General features: G+C 41.7%; 1 protein-coding gene across 4 annotated transcripts in view; it reads right to left on the bottom strand.

Annotated features, from left to right (window-relative positions):
• TAB3 (TGF-beta activated kinase 1/MAP3K7 binding protein 3) overlaps positions 1-10,847 on the bottom strand; it is an 89,649-nt gene extending 78,802 nt beyond the window's left edge. For 3 of the 4 annotated variants that reach the window (XM_019529134.1, XM_019529136.1, XM_019529137.1), the window contains exon 1: positions 10,789-10,847. The gene's annotated coding sequence lies outside the window, so the exon portion shown is untranslated. Of the gene's footprint in view, positions 1-10,783 lie in introns of all 4 variants that reach the window. The other variant, XM_019529135.1, reaches the window with a different exon arrangement.

Raw genomic sequence — 10,847 nt, 5'->3', positions numbered from 1 at the left:
TCCCCCCTGCCAGGTGCCTGGCCCCACAGCTGGGTGTGGGGCAGGGACTTCCCCTGGCCTGACACAGGGTCTCTTGAGCCCTCCTTTGCTCTGCTGCTGCATGGGAGACAAGGGAAATTTTGCCTTTGCCTTCTCTGCATGGGGCTCAGGAGACCCATGCCAGATGCTTACCCCCAAACCTAGGCATAGGGTACATGGTACCCCTACTGTAGGGGCTTCCCCCCTCTGGCACTTGTCTCCTGGGCTCTGCTCCGCCCCACCGTACAGAGAAGGGGAAGGGGAAATTCCTCTCTGCTCAGGTGCCGCAGCAAAGCAAAGCAGAGCTCAAGAGAGCCAACCCGCACAAGGGAAAGCCCCTGTGGTGGGAGCACCCTATGCCCCACACCTGGCTGTGGGGGCAGGCACCTGGCATGCCTATGCCTGGGGCCCCTGGGTATTTACCTGCTCTGTTCTGGGCAGGGCTTATAAACTCCCCACCAAAATGGGGAACTGAACAATCTGATTGGGGCTCAACCTGTTCTAGGCTGCCCCTGAAAACACATGGGGCTTCCACATTGTTTCTGGCTCTGCTGTCTTTATTTTCTGTACTGACAGTTAAGTTTGCTTTTCTTCTTTTAAACTTTTTTCCCCACCCTCTCTCCCCACACAGTTTCAGGCCATTTCTAACCAAAACACAGTTTTCCAGGGCTTTGGGGGAAACATTCAATTTCAAGCTTTCCCCTGAAGCCCGAATTATAGTGCTCCCTATACAAAATAAAGTGGCCCTGGAGAGGCAAGGAGTGACAGGGGTTCAAGAAAGAAAATTAATGAGAGCAGTGATGTTCAGCAACTATTTTCCAGCCAAAGTCCTATGGAATGAAAACTGTGTTGACTTGAAAACCAGTTTCTTTGCACTTGTTTTGGTGTGTCACCCTAATCAAATGTCATACCTGTTACATCTGGACTGGAGAATGATGCAAGATAAGGACAGAGAAAAACACCTTCTGAAATAACAAAGTCACTTCTTGGGCAAGTATGCAGGATGAAGTCAGATGAAGTCTATGAGTTCTATGAAAGGTATACCTAAATAGCATTCACTGTTTGGCTGAGCTGGAAATACACAAGAACCTTATATATCCCTGAAATCCTTCAAAAATGTAGCATTTCATCACTTACAGCAGGTGTTTTTAAACTTCTTCGATGACTGTAGCTCCAGGTGGCCAGATGCATATGCCTGGTTGACAACCCCTGACTCACAGTACCAAGTCAGTCCACTTGCAAATTGGATCATCAATGTTCATCTGGACCTTCCTAGCAAAGTGAAACACCACAGCCCTAGATCAGATTTATCTGTTTCTGCCTAAAGGGCTGCTGTGGCCCCTATATAGCCATCTATAACCATGTCTCTCAAATCTTCCTTTTATAATGGCAGAAGCTGAAAGAATCATGCAGACACAGCTATTCAAAAGCTTGAGCAGGTGAGGTGTACACACACACACTACATATACATACATATATACACACACAAACAGATATGCCCTCTCCAACACTGGGATGCACACAAAGTACTTGAATAATACAATTTTTGCCTTAATCACAATTCTCATGGTAGAACACTGCAAGCAGATTTAACACCTGGCCTAACAAATGTTCAGGTGAATCCAAAAGCAAAGCAAATGGACATCCAAAGCATCTGACTTATCTATCCTGCTATGAATTAACCTCCATATCCTCAAACAAGCTCTCCATTGATATTAGCAACAGGAGTTTCTGTACAACTCACCTGGTGATTTACAGGACAGCAAACACCATACAAACAAGTTTTCTGCTCAATTGCTACATTATTTTTAAGCAGCTTTAGAAAAATAAATTGGCCAGGTTCAAGCATAGCACAAAATATGCTCAAGCCTACCTCTCTACCCACCACTTTCATCTCCTTTGTATCTTCTTCTGGCACCTTACCTGTTTAAGGTAGCAGCAATGTTAAAGTATCAACTTTTTAAAACTCCTTCTCAGTACTTCCTTAAGATCTCAGATAAGCAAACAGTATCTGTTAGCTCACCCAACTACCACTGCTTCCCAGCTCTATACAAAGATCTAGAGCTTCCAGGTTTTCTATGCTATGACCATTTGCCTCTAAGATGTGGAAAAGGCTCAAAACACAAAAATGCTTCCTTATCCTATGTAGGGTCCTGGGAAAACGAGACATGCCAAGTCCAAACTGATAATTCACCAATCTGATTGTTGCAATGCATGCGAGCTCGCACAAGCACAACTCTTACCATTTGTTGATGATCAGAGAAATGCCCAATACATAAGCTGAACAAAAAAATAGGACCTTCTGTCAGCTCATTTAAATAACCCAAGACGTTATTATCACCAGAAATAGGTGTGAATTTTTCTGATAGAAAGGGAATTTTCAAGTTTTGTTACCCCTCTTAAAGGTAACCAAGGAAAGCTGAATTTTAAAGGTGCAATTAGAACCTTATATAAAAATATTAACACTGCTGTGAACCTCTACATTACACTTGCGATCTGTAAAAGTGAAATGTTTGGTTAATACTAAATTTGCCTCAGCAAAGTTTCAGCATATTTTTGCCACAAGAAATGAAGCAAAAACTAGTGATATTGAAATGATCTGGTCCACTAATAAATACCACTCTCTGTAACCTAATCATGTTGAAATTGTTCCATTCCTAAATTAAGTGCAAACGTTTTAAGTACATACCTAGTGGCATAGGCGGACAAGGTTCTTTGGGTAAATATAGCATCTTTTATTAGACCAACTAAATAGTTGGAAAAATTGTTAGGTGCAAGCTTTCAGGTAGGGAGAATGTGATGTTTCTTTGTGTGCTCTCCTGGGTTGAATGGAAGCCAGTGTGCATACTGACTTCCAGTCCACCCAAGAGAGCATACAAAGCAACAACAAACTCTCCCTGGGCCTGAAGAAGGGTGTTTGTACCTGAAAGCTTGCAAAGAATAATTTTTCCAACTATTTAGTTGGTCTAATAAAGAAAATCACATTTACCCAAAGAACCTTGTCTGCCTATGTCTTTAAACCAACACGGCTACAACCAACATACCTAATGACATGCTTTCTTTTAAAACAAAAAATATAGCTGAATGCAATAAACAATTTGACAAAAATGCTGTTCTAGATCAAGGTCTGATCTTAATCAGCTATTTTTTTTAAATCTTAGGTGAATTCAGATAAATAAATAACTTTTCCACAGAAGCAATGAGATAAAGAAATATGTACTTGTGTACAGAAATGGGTTTGCTGAGGTATACAATCTAAACAGTCCAGTAGTGAGATAATCATCTTTTTCTCTCATCAAATTAGACATTGATAATGTGGAGACACCAAATTCAAAGATATCTTGAAAAAGATATACACAGAAAGTTCTGAACTCTCTCATACCCATTTACATGGGATCCATTCTGTACCTAAGCTACTATGACTACTACTTCAAAATTACTTGCCCACTTCTGCCTTTTGGGATCTAAGCTTTCTTTGTTATTCCCTCAAAGGTCAAAATTCTTCACTGCTTAAACCCTTCAAAAAGGTGACAATTTTCTATTTGATAGCTTAAGGCAAACTTTACCAGAGGCTCAAATCTGTCAGAAGTTAATCTCTTTGATGTTATTTTAAAATGAAAACCTGCTGAATTCAAATTTATATAGGATACTGTCTTCAGACAGAAAACTGCAGAAGTCAACCAATAATTATTAGAGTTGGGCTGACATTACATTGGCTTGATTATTCTTGCTACAAGGATTTGATCTGGTTGCATCTGGACTGGTACAAAAGATGTAAAAAAAAGTTTCCAAATACATAATGTGTTTTAGTCAACAACTGAAAGTGTTGGCTTTTTTCAGACCAGAAGAAAAATTTCAACCACTTACTAGCCGTTAAAAAATAATCACTGATTTTTAAAGATAACTACCGGCCTGTTTAGATATTACAAATTTATCAAAGTAAAAATAAAAATGCATAGCCTAGACAACAGCTACATGAACAATTTATATACTCTTAAAAGTATTTGATCAAATAGTACAATTTTAGTCCAAAAAAAGTATTATTTTAAGAAAAACGCACCAGCATTGGAAAAAAGAGAGAGAAAAATATTAAATCTTACTTAAAAAACAGCACTGCTTTGCACTCACAAAAAATAAGATGATATATAATCTCAAGGGATAAACAATTTATCATTTCCATATTATACTGCTAAGCTAGTCACTGTAAGACAGCACACAAAGAAAAATGCAAATATTCACACACCCTGTTAAGCAACTCATTTGGTAAAACTTGACATACAATTTGCAAAGTCTGCCTCCATGTAAATTATATCAACAAGCAATTAACCTTTGTTTGACACATCCTACAATTTTTTCAAATGCTTTTTTGAATTTGAAAAATACACAGCTCAAATATCTGACACAGGATGACTAAAACTTTCATACTTAAAGGTAATACTTGGTAACATTTATTTAACCAATGTGCATTTGAAAAGGGAACAAGATCCAGGACAAGAAATAAGTGAAAAACCAAAGCAAGAAATAAAGGAGTCAAAGTACACAGAACACTGAGCTACATACCACATCCAGGTCTTTTCTCACTCACCTAGGATATCTACATGTCCACTACCTTCTTCATATTTCTTTCAGTTTCATAGACTAATAAGGACATCCCATCTGAAAACAAAATGCCTTGTATACTCATTTATTCATAAAATCAGAGTCCCAAAGTCCTGGTTAATATCAGCAACAATTTCACTGAGGCCACAACCAAGATATCTACCTTTGCACAGAACAGACAGACAGAAGAAGGCATTTGAGGATGCTTTGTACTACAGAAGTTTCTACCATCATGTCAGATAAGAATTCTTCCAATGTAGGACACAGCATATAGGAAATGTATCAACTGTTTTTAAAACCTTCAACACTGTGGGTCTTTCAAAGGATACCTTTACACAAATCAGAGGTTCAGCAGAATCTGACAAGTTTGTTCCATTAGAAATTTGAGGCAGCACCAAAATGTGAGTAATGTCTGCCCAACCTTCAATACTTTTACCCCTTGAGACTCTCCTTTTCCCTGTTTGGGTGTAAGCCCTCACGTATTTGAAACTGCATACCAAAAAAATGATCTTGATAAACTTCTCTGAAACATTCTTTCCAAACGTTTTTCATATATAGACATAATAGTACAAAAAAAATCTGATTATAAAAATGGCAGCTTCCATTCAGTATACGTTACATAGGTCATTGAGGGACATTTTCAGATGATAAAATAAGTCTTTTTTTTTTTTCCCAACCAATAAAAGTAACACCCAAAACAAGTTTGTTTATACTTTCTCAGGCAACTTTCTTGTTCCCTCCATTTACTTTTCCTTTCGTGTTCCTGTCTATATACCAACAGGGAACAGGAAAATGCAACCATAAATCACAAAATGCTTTGTATATTTGTTTGACAGTTTGGTTCTTGCCCAACAAAAAGTCTAACAGAAGTTCACAGAACAGATAACCTGATGCACTAACATGAAGCCTCTCAACAGGCATTACAGTCAACTTGTCAAATGCTGCAGTGAAGCATAAATTACAAATTTAACTAGAACATCAGAAAATATTCCACAAAGGGGGATTCCACACCTTACCCAGTTTTTATTAAATTTGGCATATGGACTCAATTTAGGAACATCATCATATTTTTCAACATGATTTCCGTATTTCGACTAATGTAACTACAACAAATTCCATGATTTATTTACGTGTAGCATTACACAGTGGTTTTGTTACAGAACTGTACTTGTAGGAATAAAAACTTAGAAGTATTACCCAACTTGGATGCACAGATGTTGCAAGTTTAGTTCTTCTTTGTAAAGCTAATTAATTTATTTCACATTTAAGCGATATGACCAGAAATAGTTTGTCAAAGCCATACTTCAGTGATGCTGCGTATGAGCCTCTTCAGGACTTTAGGTACTCTGCTGAAGTTTTGGCTAAACAGAGATGTTACTGAGGGTAATACCTGACCCACATAATTTTTTTGTCTATGGAAATGCAGAATCAGGATATAAACCAGCCTGAACACAAGATCCCAAAACATTTCTGGTAAAGAAAAATATTTAACTATAAACTGAGCTAATACGACACTCACTGAGAAGAATCCCATGTGGTATTTTAAAGACTTGATTTTCAGATTACTATTGTATGTTTTAACTTGAGAAAAACCTGAAGAAACAAACTCAAGTTACTTTCTAAGCACGCTGGAACTTGAGAGCCACAGAATTATTTTTAACGTCAGAAGAGACCATTTTTAGCTAAAGGTGACCTCCCACAAAACACGGGCTATCAAAACTTTAACTGTTAGTTCCTACTTCACATCTAATATGTCATCGGCTTGAACTGGAAACATACAAGAACCTCTGTTATAAAATTCTCAATACCTTGTCTCTATTTAACAACGACATTTTTATTTCTCTTCTCATTATAACATACCTTACTTTTCTGGATACCAAAACTTCCTTTGGCATCATTAACCCATATCATGTCAGCCCTCCTGAAGTTATTTTGTTACAGTCCAACCAGAAGAAGAAACCATTTTTTTTTTCCAAATGAGAATTCATAGACAATTGTTGACTAACAAGTTAAAAAGATATTCTGTATCAATCTAACAAAACAGCTCTCAGCTGCACAATTTATGCTACTAAGAAGTTCCAGTGTCCCAGGAATTACTGCACAGAATTGGGCCTCAAAACCGTGGGAGGAGTCCACAAAGGTCCTGGTGTGGAGGGAATCCCCAGCACCCAGTACCTCCATGCTACTATGCATGCAGCCCCATGCCTGCCTGCTGGGACCAACACCAAGCCATGCCTCCATGCAGAAACATGGCTTGACGTGAGTCTCAGTGTACCAGGGATTCCCCAGGTCCCTTCCACCCAACACCACTACACTCGGGCCTGTGCTAACCCATGCCTCCACAAGAGGTACAGGTCCCAGCAAGGAGGTGTACGGCAGCAAAGAACACAGGGAATCCCACCCCCCAAGCAAGGCAAACACATTGCCCACTGCCCCACATCAAGCAAAGTGTGTTGCACCCAATAAAGCAAAACGACTTTGGGAGGATGCGTCTCACCATACCCAATCCACACTTTGTTTGGCAATGTCTATTTTTGCAGGGGTAACTGAACTGTAACCCAAACTTGAGCCCTATCTACACACAAAAACTCAAATTTGCTGGTAATTTAATTTGAGTTGACTTGCTCACCCAGTCACAGGATACAGCTTGGGTTATCAGCCGACCTGTTGCCTTCTCTGTAGTTCAAACACTTGAAGCCTGGCTGTCCTAGATACAGTTGAGTAAATTAACTGTAGAGTTAAGAAGGCAATAGTATTTTTTCTTCGAATAAACCATTAGTGACAAGGCAGCAAGGACCTTAACAGATATCTGCCTTTGTTAATGCACTGCAGACAGAATATGAGTGTACTGTGCCTACAACAGTTTTATAGTAGCTGGGTCAGGAGGGACCTGAACAGATCATCTAGCTTGACCCCCTGCCACAGGCAGGAATGAATCCTAGGTTCACAAGACCCCAGACAAGTGATCATCCAACCTCCTCTTGAATTTGCCTGAGGTAGGGGCGACCATCACTTCCCTGGGAAGTTGGCTCCAGATTTTGGCCACCCTAACTGTAAAATATTGCCTTCTGATCTCCAGCCTAAACCTATTCTCCATCAGCTTATTACCATTGGTCCTTGTCACCCCAGGTGGTGCTGGGGAGAAAAGGGCTCTACCTATTTGCTGTTGATCTCCCCTGATGAGTTTGTAGGCAGCCACTAAGTCCCCCCTCAGCCTCCTCTTGCTGAGGCTGAACAGGTTCAGGTCCCTCAGTCTCTCCTCATAGGGCCTGTCCTGCTGCCCTCCACCAAACGGGTGGCCCTCCTCTGAACCCTCTCCAGGCTGGCCACATCCCTTTTGAAGTACGGCACCCGGTACTGGACGCAGTACTCCAGTGTCACACAGAAGGGGAGTATCACCTCTCTGGACCAGCTTGAGATGCACCTTTGGATGCATGACAAGATATGGCTGGCCTTGCTGGCTGCGGTCTGGCATTGGTGGCTCACGTTCATCTTGGAGTCAATGACAACTCCAAGATCCCTTTCTGTCTCTGTGCTTGCAAGAAGGGAGCTCCCCAGCCTGTATGTATGCTGTGGATTCCTTCTTCCAACGTGCAGCACCCTGCATTTGTCTGCGGTGTCCTACTCTCATCTGCCAACTTTTGTAGTCTGTCTAAATCTATTTGCGGCCCCTCTCTCCCTTCAAGTGTGTCCACCTTGCCCCATATCTTTCAAAATCACTACCATAAATTTACTACCCAACTTAACACTCAGAGAACAACATTGCACAGACAAGAGAGAGGTAAAACTTAACTCCTCCTGTATTTGAACTTCTTAGTACTAGGACCGTGAACCCCATTCTTTTCTTTCCAGATGATTAATTTGATTAAATAAATTTAAAAAAAAATCCTTTGACCAGAAACTTCAAAAGCATAAACCTCAAGGAAAACCCTAATCTTTGAATTTCAACTTTACAAAAAGATTATAAACATTTTAGTTGCTTACACATGTGACAACAAATCAAACTTTCAAAAATATGAATAGGCTGTATCAATCACTTATGAAATAACAAATGCTACATTCAATTGTAGTGCAACTCCACTAAAAAGTGACTATTAGAAAAATCCCACACATTTTTCCTCTGTGGTCCTTTTCCTCTAATACTAGTTACAGAAAGCATTTCCAGACTTTACTTTTCCTTGCTGTGCAAGGCCTGCACAGCTGCAAGAGCATGAACTCTTAACTGTTCTGAACCATTATGCTTAGGAAACCCTACTGATAGGGATGTAACTGCACAAGCACCCGTAAAGTCAATTTTTCTCCTTACGATGGACGAGAAACATCCAACTCGACTTGAATATTTACAGACGACCGACAGAAGAAAAAGGGCATCTGATCCAGAAAAAAACAAGTAAACATGGAACTCCATAATAACCTCTGTCCAGAGTTATTTTGCAGATGCTTTAAGTTTTGACATGAAACCATGATAAAAAATAAATTTAAGGTTCACAATCTGGCCTAAGGGGCCTAGCTGCACCTAAAACAAAGACTAGTATGTATGGTAATTTAAAAAAAAAACAAAGTTAAAGATCAGATTCAATTCTAAACCCACTTTTTTTTCTTAATTTCTATTAAAATTCAGTAAGTGATTTTGTGAGAGCCAAAACATGCTATAGCAGCGGTGCTCAAACTTCCAGCCCTGTGGTCCAGGTAAGTGGCAGTGTGTCAGCCCACAGGCCAGATCCTGCAGGTAAGGTCTATTCATGTGCCTGATCTAGCATAGGGTCTTCCATGAGCGTGATCTGACATGCTAGTCCAGCCCCACATGCCAAATTCACCTGCAGACCAAAGCGGTGCACTGGCCCAACTGCGTGCGACAGAGTGGGCCGTATAGCCAGTACACAGACTGCACCATCTGACTCGCAAGGAAGCAGCAGCAATTAAAACTGCCACCACTATCCTATTGTCAAATTTCCAGTTCTGTAGAGACCCTGGCTGGTGACAAAGCTCCACTGACTTGAGACTGAATACCACTGCCCTATAATGTTTATATGGAGACAAGGCACTGAAACTTTCTTCCAATTTCTGCCGTCAACCAACTTCCTGACTCAGAAACAGGACCAGTAAACAAACGGAATATTTTTAGTTTGAAAGGGCACAATGCCATTCCTCCCCCACTTTCAAGCGTGGCCTTAGAATTCTACCTAGTCTCACTGGGAAGAGGACTTCCTTCATTGCTCATGTTATTCTCCTGTAACCTGACCAGAAAGCACCAATCATTTAGAGATGTACCTCAAAAAAAAACAAACACAAAAATTCAAACAAATGAAAAGGAAACCAAAGCTACATTTTGCTTAGCGCTGTTTCTTAAGCATCCCAAGGACCTGCCCACCCTTGCTTTTCTTTAGGACTACTAATAAACCCACTCAACCCAGCTCCCATAGAGCTGGCATTGGCAAGGCCTGGGGCAGACAAACTGGCATTTTAAAAAGTCCTTGGTCCCTCTGTTGTTTAAGGCCTGCCCAAATCAACCAGCACCAAGACCAGGCCTGCGCTAGTTGTACCTGGGACCTAGAGGCCTGAAGAGTCGCTGGAGCAAGTGTCAAGCCCCAAACAGGCAAGACCAGACAGATGCCACCAGAGGCCCTTGCAAAACACCTGCCTCTTCTCTAAAGAGAGGGGCAAGGGTGGCAAAGGAGCGGAGGCGAGAGGAGGCTACCCCAGATAGGGCACAGAACAAGGAAGCACACGTATGCATACATATACACACACACACACACACACACACACACGTATGCGCACACAGGAGCACACACATGTACACCCACAACCACATAGGAGCATGTGTACACACCCAGTCAGGGCAGCACATGCATGTACACCCCCACAAAGGAGCACATATGTATGCGCACACACCCCCACACACGCCAGAGCACATACATGTACACGCCCACACATGCCAGAGCACATACATGTACAGACAACCCCGCACACACATTCGCAGCCCCCGTTCTACTCCCCGCCCCCACCCCACGGAAACATGGCGTGTGTGGGGGGGGAACCTCGTTCTGGGGCTGCCCCGTACCGGCCCCTGACTAAGAGTGGGGGGATTCCTACGCTCCGCGGAGCCACCTCACCAGCGCCCCCAACCGCCAGCAACAGCCTTCCCTGCCCTGCCCCCCCTCACCTCACCGTGCGCGGGGGGCTCGGCTCCGGCGGCAGCACCATGCCCAGCCCGGCCCCCGCTGGCA

The sequence above is a fragment of the Crocodylus porosus genome, unplaced genomic scaffold (assembly GCF_001723895.1).
Source record: "Crocodylus porosus isolate Cpor-Errol unplaced genomic scaffold, CroPor_comp1, whole genome shotgun sequence".
In the NCBI taxonomy this organism is placed as follows: domain Eukaryota; kingdom Metazoa; phylum Chordata; order Crocodylia; family Crocodylidae; genus Crocodylus; species Crocodylus porosus.
The sequence above is the reverse complement of the archived record's forward strand: the minus strand, read 5'-3'. Positions and strand labels throughout refer to the sequence as shown.